Here is a 17,937-nt window from a genome sequence, read left to right on the forward strand (position 1 = left end):
TATGTTGGCTTTGGCCTCCTAATAATACAAGTTGTTGTTCCTAACAGACTAGACCTGATTTGGACACACAAGCACAAATATTGCTCAATTTCAGTGCACTGCAGATATGAGTCGATGTATGCATATGCTTTTTCACCTTCTACCTGGCCTGACTGCTTATAAAGCAACAGAGCTTGTGATGCAAAACCTGATAGAGCAACTGAGCTCAGCATGGCAAACCTCGTGCAGGAGCTCATGCTAGAGACGCCCCCGCGGGCATGGTTTCTGTTCCTGCTCCCCCTCCTCCTCTTGTCTCTGCATCACTAGTTCACCAGAAAGACAGGATCGACAGGGCAACGCCTCCCACCTCCGTCGCCGGCGCTGCCCATCATCGGGCACCTGCACCTCGTCGGTGCCATCCCACACGTCTCCCTCCGTGACCTCGCGAGGAAGCACGGTCTGGATGTGTTGCTCCTCCGGCTGGGCGCACTATCGACCCTCGTAGTGTCGTCACCGCGCGCCGCCGAGGACGTGCTGTGCACGAAGGACCACATCCTCGCATCGCGGCCCCCTTCCGTCGTCCCCGACATCATCATGTATGGCTCATCTGACATTGCCTTTGCGCCGTACGGCGAGTACTGGCGGCAGGCGAGGAAGCTCGTCACCACAGACATGCTCAACGTTAAGAAGGTGCAGTCTTTCCGCAGCGCCGCCATAGAGGAGGTACTGATGTTTAATGATGTTGCAATTTTAGCCGCTCTGACAGACTTTTCTTTCAATGACGTTGCAAACATTATTGTCACACTCATTTGGAAGACACTAGTACATCAGACAAGAAACAATGGAAAACAATGACTTCCATGTCTCTCGTCAAAAAGGGACTTCCATGTGTTCCATGTCTCTTGCAAAAGAAAAAAAATGACTTCAATGTTTCCGTCTTATAATTAACAATTGCATATATGACTGTTAGCTTCTCGTAATTTAAGGCGCATGCTATCATCTCATAGGTCAACATGGCAATGGCCAAGATCAACGAGGCAGCCACAGCTGGTAGTACAGTCGACATTAGCGAGCTGCTCAACTCATACTCGAATGACATGGCGTGCCGTATCGTGTCGGGCAAGTTCTTCCTGAAGAGCAGTTTTAACATGGTCCCTCTTATCCCCTCTTTTCACATGAGAGGTAAGAGTATAAAATAGATCTTAGCCGTTGATCTCATCAATGAATGACTTGATTGACTCTTACCTTCTTACCTCACACGAAAAAAAAGGAGGTAAGAGGGACCATGTTAAAATTTGCCCTTCCTGAAAGATGGGCGGAGCAAGTTGTTCCGGGAACTCATCAAGGACTCCTCACGGCTTGTAGGTGGGTTCAACTTGGAGGAGTACTTCCCAGCATTGGGTAGGGTTGTAGTGCTTAAGAGGGCGGTTTGTGCCAAGGCGGAAAGAGTGAGGAACAGATGGGCCAATCTGCTGGACAAAGTGATCGATGATCGTGTGAGCACGCGCAAATCAGTGTCTGATCACAAGAATGGTGATTTCGTAGATATTCTGTTGTCTATTCAGCAGGAGTATAATCTCACAAGAGAGCACATGAAAGCTCTCCTCACAGTAAGTACAGATAATACCTTTCAAATTATATACCTCGTATGTCTTTCGGTATCCCATAACTGTTAGACTGTATGTACGTAGCCTCTGTACATATATATTGTAACATTATATTGTACCCCATGGGTACATCTATATAATGAAAGAGCCACACTCCGTTTAGGATGTCGTGCAGTTCCCAACATATTACGTTTTACATGGTATCAGTGTAGTTTAAGATGGCTTCCCCTGCCTCCACCGTCGCCTCCACCGTCGTTGCGCCGACCTCTGTCGCCGCCCCTGCCGTCGCTGCGCCGGCCCTTGGGTCGCCATTCCTGGCCTCGCCCCCCCCCCCCCCTTGCGATGGCCCATGGCGCCCCTGCATCGCCTGACCCCCAGATTGGATCGGACCCTCCTGGCGATCACATCGCCCCGCCCAACGTCGTGGCGGGCAATCTCCTCCCATGCGGTGCTCCTGCAACGGCCCCTGGCGGGCCAGCACCGTCGTCGCCCTAGATGGCACCGCGGTCCAGTGCGCCTCCTGCCCCACACTACTACGGCGTCCAGTCGCCCCAACCCTACGGGGCCCCCGACGCATCTCTACCCTACGCCGCCCCACACCTACCCGGCTCCGTCACCGCCGCCCCATGTGGCTGCGGCTGCCTTGCAGTATGGGCCGCTAGCTGCAGCGTCCTACGGTGCCCCGACGGCTGGCCCTATCGGATCCTATCCGTCCTACTCGGGACCGGCTGCACATCCGTTGATGGGTTTTTACGCACCGCCGCATGCTCACGGTGATCAGGCCGCAGCGCCGTCGCCGTTTTACTTCTCACACCTTCTACCGGTGAAACTCACGCCAGACAATTACTTGTCCTGGCGTGCCCAGGTGTTGCCTCTTCTGCGGAGTCGCTACCCGGAGGGCTACGTCGACAGATCCATCCCGTGTCCGCCCCATCAGCACCCTGCGTATCATGCATGGGTGGCCCAAGATCAAGTCATCCTCTCCGCCATCCAGTCCTCGCTCGCTCTGAGCCTCTCGTTGCTGGTCATCTTCGCCGCTACGTCACGAGAGGTGTGGGCGGCCCTTCACACCAGCTTCGCCTCTCAGTCTCAGGCGCGTCCCCACTCTATCCGCACTGAGCTAGGTGAGACCAAGCTTGGTGACCTCAGCATTACGGACTACTTCAAAAAGATGAGGGGCCTTGCCGACACACTGGCTTAGATTGGCCAGTCTCCGCAGGACGAGGAGTTCACCACCTTCGTGCTTAATGGGCTTGATGATGATTATGACAATCTCGTTGAGAACGTTCATGGCCGTGACGATCCACTTCCACCTCCTGAGCTTTATGCCCGACTCCTTGGCCGCGAACAGCGCATCAAGGCGCGTCGTGTCTCACCAGGCTTCGCCTCCGCCAATGCCGCGACTCGTGGCAAACCTCCACAGTCATCATCTTCAGGTGGCAAGCCGGCACCGTCTCCACAACCGGCCTCGCGTGGCAATGCGCCATCCATCACGGGTGGAAACCGTCCGGTTGCTTGCTGCTCCTCCTGCGGTGCCCCGCAGGCCTGCCAGTTGTGTGGTCTTGAGAGCCCCATCGCCTCTCGCTGTCATCGTTGCTACAAGCAAGATTTTCTGGGCCTCGGCAACAATGTTAAAGGGAACGACAAGCAGGCCGCCGCCGCCGTGACGAGTCATGATCATGGTCGCACTTCATCCTACTCCATTGATCCGACATGGTATATGGACACCGGAGCTACTAACCACCTCACCGGCGAGATGGGCAAGCTCTCTACTCAGGAGCCATATCGTGGTCATGATCAGGTTCACACCACCATTGGAGCAGGTATGCACATCTCTCATGTTGGTCAGGCTTCTCTCCTTGCACACAATTTTCGCAAACTTCATCTTTCCAATGTCCTTCGTGTTCCCTCTGCTACGCGTAGTTTGTTGTCTATTCCTCAACTTACACGTGATAATAATGTCCTTACTGAGTTTCACCCTTTTCGTCTCTTTATCAAGGATCGGGACACGAGGGCTTTTCTGCTTATCGTTCGTCTTCGCCATGGCTTGTACGCACTTGATGCGCCGCGCACACCCTCCATGCAGTCTTCTCCTCAGGCGTTCAGTGGTGTCCGTGTGTCGCCACTCACTGGCATGCGTGCCTTGGTCATCCTGTAGCTCCCATAGTTCGTCATGTGTTGCATCGTTATAAGCTACTAGTTGTGTCCAATAAAACTGCTGAAACTGTCTGTGATGCCTGTCAGCAGGGCAAGAGTCACCAACTTCCGTTTTCAGAGTCTAGTCGTGTTATGAAACATCGTCTTGAGCTTGTGTTCTCTGATGTCTGGGGTCATGCCCAGACATCCGTTGGTGGTCACAATTATTATGTCAGTTTTATTGATGCTTATAGTCGGTTTACATGGCTATGTATTATTAAACGCAAGTCTGATGTGTTAGATGGTTTTCTTCAGTTTCAAGCACACGTTGAGCGTCTCCTTAAACAGAAAATCATCCATGTTCAATCCGACTGCGGTGGTGAATACCACAACCTCAACTCGTTTTCTAACAAACTTGGGATTTTGCATCGCGTGTCATGTCCTCATACACATCAGCAGAATGCTGCCGAACGTAAGCATCGTCACCTTGTTGAAACTGGCCTAACCTTACAAGCTCAAGCATCCGTTCCGTTTCGGTTCTAGAGTGATGCTTTCTCCAAAGCATGTTTTCTTATTAATAGGCATCCCTCACGACTTCTGAAAATGCGAACCCCGCTTGAAATCTTGCTCAATGAAATCCCAGACTACACGTTCTTCATAGTGTTTGGGTGTGCATGCTGGCCTCATCTCCGTCCATATAACAAGCGTAAGCTCGAGTTTCGGTCTAAGAAGTGTGTTTTTCTGGAGTATTGTAGGGGATGTAGCTATCAGTTATGACCCACCCAGGAGGGGCCGGGTCAGCCCCAATGGCGGGTTACACAAGAAGCCCAGTAAACATTCCAGACGATACTTTATTAAATCTTATAGAAGGCCCAAAGGCCTGGAGGCGGCTTAAGGCCCGGTATTGTGAACCGCCGTATGTAAGGAAAGGCTTGTAAAGAAAGGCATGTAAATGAATTCACCGAGACGGACACGATTATGAGCCGGCCGGGACTCTGTAGGCCACCAGGCGTCAACCCGTATATATAAGGGGACGACCCGGCGGCGGCTTAGGGCAAGAAAGAAGAGATCGATAACCAAGCGGTGAATTAAGCCTCTTGGTGATCGAAACCCCAGCAATACCAACATAACTAGACGTAGGCTTTTACCTTCATCGTAAGGGGCCGAACTAGTATAAAACCTCTCGTGTCCCTTGTCCCAATTAACCCCTTTAAGCTTCCTAGTTGCGATGGCCCTACGGTTAAGTCGTTTCACTAGGACATCTGCCGTGACAATTCCACGACAGTTGGCGCCCACCATGGGGCCAGCGCACGGTGGATTTCAGTTCTTGAAGGGCAAATTCGAAGGGCTCAAGGGATACGCTGTGGGCCGGATGACCAAAAGGGCTCAAGGGAAGCTCTACATCGACGACGAAGGCTGGGGCCCCGAGGCCGGCTCAGTTGAGTACGGGTACTGGGTACCCTTCGGCGGAATTCACGTCTTCATCGGCCGGATCGGCGAGTCAGGCCCTGAGCCGGACATCCATACCAACCTCATCGAAACGGCTCGACGCGCGAGGACCACCCGTGTTCAATCTGTCATGAAGCATGCCTTCGTAGGCTGCGTCCACGGCGTGAATACTCTGAAGGATCGGTGGAGGGCGGTGAGAGGGCCGTCTGTTCTGACACTGCATCATCAACGGGCAAGACGGACTCTTTGTACCAGCTGCAGGATGGCATGCTCGGGGGCTGTTCCGATGACAGCAGTATTCCGGACCCCCTTCAGCCGCCGAATTGGATCGGAGTCTTCATGGCAGGGACACAACCCGGGCAGAACTCCACAGCAGCAGCGGCAACAACTATGGGTCGGCTGCGGCTGGGTCAGGAGACCCCGCGCGCCCCCCGGCTCAGATTCTAATGGACCTCATGGATAAACTGACGACTCTGTTGACTGCCGTGGTAGAGCCGACGGATAAAGCCCAGCATGACGCAGAGGTGGCATGCATACGTGAAGAGATGGTGCAAGCTAAGGAAAGTCTGGCCGCAGACGAAGTCAGGATGGCAGCAGAGCGGGCGGCTTTGGACGTTCGTGCTCAATAGCTTCAAGCAGAGACCTTCTGGCTCTCGGTGGATCTGAACGCGTCAAATGTGGTCATGAGAAGAAGGCATAAGAAAACTCAGTCACGTCTACCTCTGACGCTTGATCCTAGGAACCTATTCCATACACCCGGAGCTGGGGGAAGCAACCCGCCAGAGGCACGCCGGATCACGACACCCGGTGCACCGGTTCAGCCGCGTGCCATGGAACCACCTCGTATAATTACCGCTCCGCCTCATTAAGTACCAACGCCGTCGGGTCACTTCTCCAACCCCTTGGAAAACCTCATCGCAGCGTCGGCTCATTTGGCGGCTCTCCCGATGGAAGGTGACTCACCGGCGGCGGTCGAAAAGCGGAGGGTAAGAGAACTTCTTTAGACAGCTCTGGCACAACAGGATGCGTACTCCTACAGTTGAGATAGGATCCATTCAACTGCTCGCCCAAGACAGAGCCCGAGCTACAGTAGGCACATGGAATCCGCGGACATGTCAAGCAATGCTCAATGTTGCAACCGGCCACATAGGCATGAGCTGGTGCAGGCTGGAGCCCTTAACTTGACGGATCAGGAGAGGATTCGACAAGAGGCGGAACGAGCAGTTCAAACGGCAGCAGATCAGGCGGCTCATCAAACTTTTCCGGCTTATCCAGCAACCTCGGTCGAGGCAGGAGTGGCCACAAGAACCGGAGGCGTCTCTTGCTTGGTGCCGTCCATACGTAATGAGCGTTTGCCAAAGGACTTTAAGGGGCCTCGTAAGGTGCCTAATTACACGGCTGACTTACAACCCAGGGCTTGGATTGATAGTTATGAGATGGCTATGGAGTTGTTGGAGGACAACGACATAGCAATGGCCAAGTATTTCACTATGATGTTAGATAGAACAGCTCGTACTTTGTTGAAGGGGTTGCCACCCAATTCTATCGGCTCATGGGCGGAGTTGAAGGCACGGTTCATCCAGAACTTCAAAGACACGTGTAAGCAGCCTATGTCGATTGTGGACCTAACTAATTGTAAGCAAGAGGACGGTGATTCTACAATCCATTGGGTGCGCCGGGTCAAGGAGATAATACATTCGTCTGATAAGATGGATGCTGGCTCAGCAGTCTTGATGTTGGAGAAAAATTGCCGTTTTGACATGGGCCAGTTGATGGCGGCTCTCGTTGATAACCCGCAAGTATAGGGGATCACAACAATTTTCGATAAGTAAGAGTGTCGAACCCAACGAGGAGCTAAAGGTAGAACAAATATTCCCTCAAGTTCTATCGACCACTGATACAACTCTACGCATGCTTGACGTTCGCTTTACCTAGAACAAGTATGAAACTAGATGTACTTTGTAGGTGTTGTTGAATAGGTTTGCAAGATAATAAAGAGTACATACATAAAAAGTAGGGCAAAGAAACAATAAAGTAAATATAGCAAGTGTGGAAAAGTGGTGGTAGGAGTTGCAAAATTGTCCCTAAGCAATTGACTACTTTACTAGACCGATAGCAAGTATTATGTGGGACAGGCCACTGCAAGCATGTCATCCCTTACTTGGAATTCTATGCACTTATGATTGGAACTATTAGCAAGCATCCGCAACTACTAATGTTCATTAAGGTAAAACCCAACCATAGTATTAAGATATATTGGTCCCCCTTCAATCCCGTATGCATCAATTTCTATGCTAGGTTGAAGCTTCAATACATAGTCCTATCAACATACAAATAACCCTATGGTGTGATCCACGCGCGCGCTCATATGATGGGCACCAAAGGACAACAACATAACCACAAGCAAATTAAATCAATCATAGCAATTTATCAACCACCGATAGGACAACGAAAATCTACTCAGACATCATAGGATGGCAACACATCATTGGATAATAATATGAAGCATAAAGCACCATGTTCAAGTAGAGGGTACATCGGGTTGCGGGAGAGTGGACCGCTGTAGATAGATGGGGGGAAGGTGATGGAGATGTTGGCGAAGATGGCGGAGGTGTTGGTGAAGATCGCGGTGATGATGATGATGGCCACAGCGGCGTTCCGGCGCCACCGGAGGAGAGGAGGAGAGGGGCCCCTTTTTCCTCTTCTTCCTTGACCTCCTCCCTAGATGGGAGAAGGGTTTCCCCTCTGGTCCTTGGCTGCCATGGCATGGGAGGGGTGAGAGACCCTCCGAGATTGGATCTATCTCTCAGTTTCTCTCCAGTTCTGCGTTCTGTTCTGCTCTGTTTCACTGTTTTGTATATATATGGAGATCCGTAACTCCGATTGGCCTGAAACCTTCGCCATGATTTTTTTCGAATATTAGCTTTCTTGTGGCAAAATAAGAGCGTCAACCGCCTTACGGTGGGCTCACGAGGGTAGGGGGTGCGCCCTAAGGGGGGGGGGCCTGCCTCGTGACCACTTCGGGCACTGGTTCGCGTTGATTTTCCTTTGGAATTTTCCATATTTTCCAAAAATAAGCTCCGTCCGTTTTTATCCCGTTTGGACTCCATTTGATATGGATATTCTGCGAAACCAAAAACATGCAATAGATAGGAACTGGCACTGGGCATTGGATCAATATGTTAGTCCCAAAAATAATATAAAAAGTTGCCAAAAAGTATATGAAAGTTGAATAATATTGGCATGCAACAATCAAAAATTATAGATACGATGGAGACGTATCACTCGTCAAGTATGCTGATTCTGGTGGTACCAAAGACCCGGTGTCTGACAAAGAAAAGACAGTGAAGGGAAAGAAGAATGGCAACGGTAAGGCTCACCAGCATAACCCGGCAAATCAAGGAGGTAATAAGCGTAAGGCTGATGAGTTTGTCGCTAACACTAATGCACAGGGCGGAAACCAGTGGCGCAAGGGCAGGCAACCCACTCGGTAGGGCGGGTCAGGTCCCACCCTTGAGCAACTATTGAATGAACCATGTCCAAAGCACGGCACCCGAGAGAAGCCAGCCACCCACCTGTGGAAAGATTGTACAATCATGAAGGCGTTTAAAAATTAAAACGCGTTTGATGGAGGTCACGGCCCAGGTGGCGGTTCAGGTGGAGGCGGTTTCCGTGGCCCAGGCGCCGACTCGGGTGGCGGAGGATTTCACGATCAGGGCCATCCTGGTAACCAAGGAGGATATAATCCACAACCCGGCCAAGGTAATCAACAGCAACAGTCCGGATATCAGAGCAACCCGAAACAGGTGAATAGTGGGCAATACCATGTGTTCACCACTAGTTTAGGTAAGAGGGACCAGAAGCTTCACAAGAGGGTCGTTAATGCCGTTGAGCCGGCGATTCCACGTTATTTACGTTGGTCAGAGCAGCCTATTGTGTGGAGCAGAGAGGATCACCCACCTCGGGTTGATAATCCAGGTCACTTGGCCTTGGTAGTGGCGCCTCAGGTTGGTGGATACAAATTCACTATGGTACTCATGGATGGAGGCAGCAGCATCAACATCCTCTACTATGAGACGTTCCCCCGGATGGGGTTGACTGATAAGAGTCTTAAACAATCCAACACTGTTTTTCACGGTGTGGTACCTGGCAAGTCGGCATACCCAGTTGGTAAGATTGAACTGGAAGTAGCCTTTGGAGATGAGTATGACTCCAGAGCAGAAAAATTAACCTTTGGGGTAGTTAAGATCAAAAGCCCATATCATGCTCTGTTTGGACGGCCGGCTTATGCCAAGTTCATGGCTCAGCCATGCTATGTATATTTGCAGCTCATGATGCCGGGTTATAATGGTACCATTATAGTACATGGGAGCCGGAAAATAGCTTCAGAGTGTGAAGAAGGTGATGCTACCTATGCTGAATCTGTTTGTGCAACAGACGAGTTAAAGTTTTACAAGGATCACGTTGACCCGGCAGACATGACATCGTTAAAGAAACCACCAACAGAGGATGAGCCGGTGTTGAAGTTCAAATCAGCTGATGACACCAAGATGGTTGACTTTGTGCGTGGCGACTCATCCAAGCAGTTCATCATCAGTGCAAACTTGGATCCAAAATATGAAAGCACGCTCATCGAGTTCATCCGTGAGAACCGGGACATCTTTGCATGGAAACCTTCCAACATGCCGGGTGTCCCGAGGGAACTCGCTGAGCACACTCTCAATATTGATCCAAAGTTTAAACCTGTTAGACAGTTTCAGGTTATCATCAGATCAAGATGGCAGTCAAAGAGCAGGAGAAGACGGCCTTTATCACTCCTTTTGGAGCTTTCTGCTATGTGTCTATGCCTTTTGGGCTTAAGAGTGCCCAGGCGACTTACCAACGGTGTGTGCAGAATTGTCTTCACAATCAAATTGGGCGTAATGTTGATGCTTATGTGGATGATATAGTGGTAAAATCCAGGAAAGAGGAAACCTTGGTCGCAGATCTGAAAGAGACCTTCGATAATCTCCGGGTCTACAAAATGATGCTTAACCCAGCCAAGTGTGTTTTTGGAGTCCTAGCCGGCAAGCTCTTGGGTTTTTTGGTGTCCAATCGAGGTATTGAACCTAACCCGAAGAAAATCAAGGCAATTACATCCCTAGCCAAGCCAACATGCATCAATGATGTTCCATGGCTGGCGGGTCGTGTTGCTGCTTTAACTCGGTTCATAAGCCGATTAGGGGAGAAGGCGATGCCTTTATATCAGATGATGAAGAAAACAAATGATTTTGTTTGGAGCCAGGCTGCAAACTCTGCTTTTGAAGATTTGAAGACACAGCTTCCTGAGCCGCCGGTCCTTGTTGCTCCAGTCGAGAAAGAGCCATTGTTGTTATACGTAGCCGCCAACTCACAAGCTGTTAGTGTGGCAATTGTGGTGGAGCGCAAGGAGGTTTACAAGGAGCATCCAGTTCAACGGCCGATTTACTGTGTCAGTGAGGTGTTAATTGAATCCAAATAGCGGTACCCACATTGGCAGAAGCTCGTATATCGGGTGTTCATGGCGAGCCGGAAGCTTAAACATTATTTTCAGGGTCACCCAATCACTGTGGTCAGCTCTGCTCCTTTGGGAGACATCATTCAAAATAGAGGAGCCACTGGACGAGTCGCCAAGTGGGCCATTGAGCTTGGGTCTCATGGGTTGAAGTATGTACCACGTACTGCGATCAAATCTCAAGCACTGGTTGACTTCATTAATGATTGGACAGAGATGCAAATGTTACAAGAGAAACCAGACAACACATATTGGACTATTCATTTTGATGGGTCCAGACAGTTGGAAGGCTCGGGGGCTGGAGTTGTTTTAACCTCCCCTCGAGGTGACAAATTTTGTTATGTGTTACGGCTGATGTTTCCTTGCACTAACAACGCAGTAGAGTATGAAGCCTTGCTCCATGATCTTCGAGTGGCCAAAGAGATGAGTCTGAGCCGGGTCAGATGTCTTGCCGACTCAGATTTAGTGGCTCAACAAGTCTCAGATAAGTGGGATTCCAAAGATCCTCTCATGGCAGCTTATCGCCAGGAAGTTGATGTTGTTGCAGGGCATTTTAAAGGTTATCAGGTGGAGCACATTTACCGTAGGAAGAACAAAGAGGCTGATGCCTTAAGCCGGTTGGGGTCTCAATGTAAGCCCGTGCCACCTAATACCTTTTTGGATGTTTTGCATACCCGTCCATCAAGTTACCCACGGAAGAAGATCTAGCCGTTCTTGACCCAGAGGCACAGTTGGTGGCGGCTCTTCATGTCATCCCATATTGGACAGTGCCGTTCTTGGCTTACATGACCCAGGGAGAATTTCCAGCAGATGAGACCCTGGCTCGACAGATAACCCGGCGGTCTAAGTCAATGACGATTTCTGATGGAGAACTATACCATCACAGCGTCTTTGGAGCGTTTCCATGGTGTGTTTCCCCTGTAGAAGGCCAAGAAATACTTCATGAGATCCATGAAGGTGATTGTGGTCATCACGCCGGGTCAAAATCTCTGGTGGCCAAAGCTTTTCGTCACAGTTTTTACTGGTTGACGGCTCACGCTGATGCAGAGGATCTGGTCAGCAGATGAGATGGATGTTAAAAGTTCGCATGACGAGCACATGTTCCCGCCCAAGAGCTCCGGTTGATTCCAATCACTTGTCCATTTGCGGTCTGGGGGCTTGACATGGTGGGGCCTTTCAAAAGGTCTAAGGATAAAAATACACATCTTTTAGTGGTAGTTGATAAATTCACAAAGTGGGTTGAGGTAGAGCCAGTGAGTAAGTGTGATGCGGCCACGACGGTTCAGTTCATGAAAAAGGTGAGCTTCCGTTTTGGTTTTCCACACAACATTATCACTGACAATGGCACTAATCTATCTCAAGGGGCTATGGAGGAGTTTTGTCAGCGTGAGCATATCCGGCTTGATGTTTCTTCTGTAGCTCATCCTCAATCCAATGGTCAAGCTGAGAGAGCAAATCAGGAAATTTTAGAAGGTCTCAAACACCGTCTTATGTTTCCCTTGCAGTGAACGCCGGGTTGTTGGGTAGAGGAATTAGCCTCGGTGCTCTGGAGTATCAATACCACACCTAACAGGTCTACAGGTTACACACCTTTCTTCATGGTGTATGGAGCAGAAGCAGTGTTGCCTAGTGACATCCGTCATGACTCGCCCCGTGTGGCAGTTATGTGGAAGCTAATAATGAACAAGCCAGACAGGATGCACTCGACTTGTTAGATGAAGAAATAGACTTAGCAGTGGCTCGATCAGCAATTTATCAATAGGACCTGCGGCATTATCACAGCCGTCGGGTTAAGTCCAGGACTTTTCAGGAAGGCGACCTCACTACTAGAAAAAGGGCTATAGATGGGATTGACACTAATGGCGCACCAGACAAGCGGTGCGCCATTAGTATATACTAATGGCGCACCAGCTTCTGATACGCCATTAGAGCTGAAACTACTAATGGCGCACCTGGCCCAGGGTGCGCCATTAGTATCAAATTTTTTTTGAACTAGTGCGCCTGTCCGAACATACTAATGGCGCATCCAGACACAGTGCGCCACTACTAGTTGTAACTAGTAATGGCGCACCTGTCGGAAAGTGCGCCACTAATGTTGTTTTTTTTATTATATTTTTTATTCCTTTTTTTGCAAAACTACTAATGGCGCACTGTTGGACCGTGCGCCATTACTAGTTTAAACTAGTAATGGCGCACTGTGGAACAGTGCACCATTAGTATGTTTTTTTTGCAAAACTACTAATGGCGCACCACCAGAAGGTGCGCCATTAGTAACCTGGATTACTAATGACGCATTTAGAGTTGGTGCGCCATTAGTAAGTGGGCAGCAACAAGATATTTTGGACAGCCTCTCCTACCCACACTCACTTTCTCCCCACTTCATTCTCTCCACCTCCTCCTTGTCTCGGGTGCCTCCTCTTTTTCACCTCATTTCCACCAAAGATTCATTCAATTTAAGTGGTTAAATTATCTTTTTTTGATAGGTAAGTAAGGGGGGAAGCTATATTTATGTTGTTCTCCCTACAAAAATGTGCACATGAACTTTTTATGGCCTAGCTAGATCTATGTATGTTCGTGGTGTTGCATATGTTTGTGGTGTTGCATATGTGTTTGTGTTTGGAGGTGTACCGGTATTTGAAATGCAATAGTTGCCAATATTTTGCCGGAATGTTGATTCATTTCCGTTTCGCCGAGAATTTTGGCATTAAGCATTCTTTTTGGTCCTATTTTTAGCGAAAGTCATGCCAAATTTTTTCTTGGTTCTAAAATATCGTTTTGCTCTACCCCGCAGGCGACCATGGTCCGCACGATGACCGAAGGCATCGTGAATAGGTTTTTGAGGTCCGCGAAGGCCGAGATGCTTCAAAAGAACGAGATAGAGATAATATGTCCGTGTCGAAGATGCAAGCTGAAGAGCCTTATTGTGGACCCGGAATCCGGGCAGGTGCGGGACCACCTGCTCTTGCGTGGTTTCATGGATGGCTATCTGTGGCAAGGTGATGAAGATGACTACGAAGTCGTCCATGGGGGCCGGGCAAGAAATGAGGAAGGGCAGCAAGACAACCACCGCGGCTTGGGCGGGCGAGAATACGAAGAATCCCCAGGAGATGATCACGACGGTGATGCTGTACACAGTCATCATTGAGAAGATGTAGGACATGATGATGAGGAAGATGCCGGAGCAGACGACGGGCATGATCATGAAGATGATGATGTCGGCGGAGCAGACGACGCTGGACCATCGATGGGCTGGGTGCAAGACCTTCATATTCAAGAGCTGCTTCTCAAGCAGACGGATAACGCAAGAGCTGCCGCCCGAAAGAAAGCCAAGATGGATCAACTTGAGTTAGACGCGGTTACTCCATTGTATGAAGGATGCAGGCCCGAGGATACCCGCCTGAAAGTAACGCTCATGGCTCTGGAGATGAAGGTAAAACACAAAATGAATGACGCATGCTTCGACGAGAACATGTCATTCTGGCACGAACGTCTTCCCAAGGGGAACAAGTGCCCGACCAGTTTGGAGGAGGCGAAGAAAATCGTGTGTCCTCTGGATTTACAGCACGTGAAATACCATGTGTGCATGAACAATTGCATCATTTATCGGGACGAGCACGTGGAGTCTACCATATGCCCGGTCTGCGGCGTCACTCGATACAAGAAGAGGAAGAAAGCTCCTCGAAAAGTGGTGTGGTACTTTCCGATCACTCCTCGTCTGCACCGGTATTTCGCGGACCCTAAGGTAGCAAAGCTCCTGCGTTGGCACGCGGATAGGGAGGAGAAGAAGCGAGAAGATGACGCAAATGATCCAGAGATAGATAAAAAAGACAAGATGCTGAGTCACCCTAAGGATGCGAGCCAGTGGCAAGCGTTGAACTTCGAAGACCCAGAATTTGGGAACGATCCAAGGAACATCGTGCTGGGCGCGAGCACCGATGGAGTCAATCCGTTTGGCAGCCAGAGAAGCACACATAGCACCTGGCCTGTGTTTGTGTGGATGTACAACCTTCCCCCCTGGTTGTGCATGAAGAGGAAGTACATTCACATGAGTATGCTAATTGAAGGACCGAAACAACCAGGGAACGACATCAATCTGTATCTGGGGCTGCTGAAAGAGGAGCTTGACACGCTGTGGAAAACGCCAGCCAATACGTGGGACACCGCAGAGAAAGAATATTTCCCTATGAGAGCCGCGCTGCTCACGACGGTGCACGACTATCTCGGTTACGGATATGTCGCGGGGCAGGTGGTCCACGGATTTTCTGGATGTGTCGGGTGCATGGATGACACAACGTATCGCCAGCTAGATAGAGATCCCGGGTCTTCGAAAACCGTGTTCATGGGACATCGAAGGTGGCTTCGCGATGATGACCCATGGAGAAAGCGCAAGGATCTTTTCGATGGTGAAACCGAACCCCGAGGACGCCCGCGTATGAGGAGCGGCGAGGAAATAGACGAGCTGTTGAAAAATTGGAAAGACTGCCCACTGCCGGGAAAGAAGCAAAAGGCACCAGAGCCGGGAAAGAAGCGAAAGGCGCCAGAGCCGATGTTGAAGGTATGGAAAACGAGGTCTGTTTTCTGGGACTTGCCGTACTGGAAGATCCACCGTGTGCCTCACAGCCTTGATGTCATGCATATCACGAAGAACGTGTGCGAGAGTCTGCTTGGTACCCTGCTCAACATTCCAGAGAGGACCAAAGATGGGCCGAAAGCAAGGGTAGACTTGAAATCAATGGGCATCAGGCAGGAGCTTCACGCTATATATGATGATGATGATGATGATGATGATGCGGCGAAGTAGGACACGGAAAGTCGTCGCAAAGGCAAAAAGGCCAAGAAGACCGGAAATGACTACCCTCCCGCGTGCTTCACTCTAAGTCAGGAGGAGATCGAGCAGTTTTTCACCTGCCTCGTAGGAGTAAAACTTCCTTACGGTTACGCGGGGAAGATAAGCAGATACCTAGACCCAGCGAAGCTGAAGTTCAGCGGGATGAAGTCTCACGACTATCACGTGCTGATGACGCAGATACTTCTAGTTGCAATCCGTGGGATCATGGACGCGCACGTCCGTGAAACCCTATTTGGCCTATGCAACTTTTTCGACGTCATCTCTCGGAAGTCTGTTGGCGTGAGGCAACTCAGAAGGCTACATGAAGAGATCGTGGTGATACTATGCGAGCTTGAGATGTACTTCCCGCCCGCATTCTTCGACGTTATGGTGCATCTGCTGGTCCATATCATGGACGATATCATCCAACTCGGGCCGACGTTCCTGCACAGCATGATGCCGTTCGAAAGGATGAATTGTGTCATCAAAGGATACGTTCGCAACATGTCACGTCTAGAGGGAAGCATAGCCAGGGGCTTTCTGACCGAAGAGTGCATCTCCTACTGCACGAATTATTTAGGCATCGAGAACCCCGTTGGTCTGCCCGTCAACAGGCACCTCGGCAGGCTCGCTGGATGGGGTCACCGTGAGGGTCGCCGCGAAATGCATGTCGACTTCGAGGGTCGACTCACCGACTTTGAAAGAGCAAACCTAGTCGCGCTACAACACATAGACGTGGTCGATCCTTGGGTGGTAGAGCACAAAACCTTTATTAAGAAGACGTACAATGACCGAGGCCAACAGAGGACGGACGGAGATATACTCAAAGAGCACAACTCATGTTTCACGCGTTGGTTCAAGCAGAAGCTTCTGTCGTACCCTTTACATGAGGATTCTTCCGCGGAAGAACAACTCATATTCGCCTTGTCATAGGGCGCCGAGCACAACCTAATGACCTATGAGGCGTACGATATCAACGGCTACACATTCTACACCGAGGCCAAGGACATGAAGAGCGATGGTTATCAGAACTCTGGGGTAACAATTGAATCCTACACCACTAACGACAAGGACAGATACTACGGAAGGATCGAGGAGATCTGGGAGCTGAGCTATGCTGGAGAGAAGGTCCCGATGTTCCGTGTCAGATGGGCCAAGAGCGTCCTAAAAGAAGACCGGTATTTCACCACCATGGTTATACCTGAAGCTAAATCCAAGACCGCGGGCGCAAACGTCACCGCGAAAATGAGCCATGGGTACTGGCTTCCCAAGTGGACCAATGCTTCTTCATTACCGACCCATCAAAGCCCAGTCGTGTTGTTGTGAGGAGAGGCAAAAGGAAGATCATCGGAATGGATGTAGTAGCCAATGAGCAAGACTTCGACAAGTACGGCGACCCGAGGATCGAACATGAAGACGATGATGAAGTAGCAGCATACACCACAAGAAGAAGCAGGACCACCCTACCTAAAGGACGTCTGTTCCACAGAAGAACTCCATTTGCGAAAAAGAAGGGCAAGAAGATTGTGAACAGATAGCTAGCTAAGATCGATTGTATTTAAATTGTAGCCTTCATTTCTCGATTGTATTTCATGGGCACTTTTTGAACTATCATGAATATTTTTAAATTTCATGGACACTCGATCTCGATCCCCCTCCATCTCGATCGCTATCCCACCTCGCCAGATCCGGTCCCCCTCGCCGCCGAGCACCCCCGGTCCACCGGCCGCCGCCGCCGACCCCCCGCACCCTCGATTCCCCTACTCAACCGCCGCCGCCGACCCCCCGCACCCCTCCCCTACTCAACCGCCGCCGCCGACCCCCCGCACCCCGCGCACCCTCCCCCGCTCCACCGGCACTACTGTTTGATGATATTTTTAAAAAAGTTATTACTATCTTATAAAAAAATATTACTGTTATGATTTAAACCAGTTTGAATATATTTAAACACAAATAAGTATCAAACAGCATTTTAAATGCATAAAAAAATTGTGGAGCCTGGGAATCGAACCCAGGACCTCCTGGTGTGAGAAATGGCTGCTGACAAGTCGAGCTAGTAGAGGGAACTTGGTGTGGATCAGGTCAGGTGGAATATAACCTGTTGGCTCGAGCAGAAAAAAAAATACTAATGGCGCACCATGGTGAGGTGCGCCATTAGTATGGATGTACTTATGGCGCACCTAGGGGTGGTGCGCCATTAGTATTGTGCCATTGCTATAAGAAAAAAACTACTAATGGCGCACCACGAGGTGGTGCGCCATTGCTATAGGATACCCCTTCCCCCGATCCCCCCTTCCCTCTCCCCCTCGCCAGTTCCCTCTCCCTCGATCCACCGCGCCGCTCCTTCCCTCTACCCTCCCTACACCGCGCCGCCACCGCGGCCCCGACCCACTACGCCGCAGCCG

General features: G+C 50.2%; 1 pseudogene; it reads left to right on the plus strand.

Annotated features, from left to right (window-relative positions):
- Positions 1 to 210: 210 nt before the first annotated feature.
- LOC119271111 overlaps positions 211 to 17,937 on the plus strand; it is a 72,579-nt pseudogene continuing 54,852 nt past the window's right edge.

This window comes from Triticum dicoccoides, chromosome 3A, assembly GCF_002162155.2.
Source record: "Triticum dicoccoides isolate Atlit2015 ecotype Zavitan chromosome 3A, WEW_v2.0, whole genome shotgun sequence".
NCBI lineage: Eukaryota > Viridiplantae > Streptophyta > Magnoliopsida > Poales > Poaceae > Triticum > Triticum dicoccoides.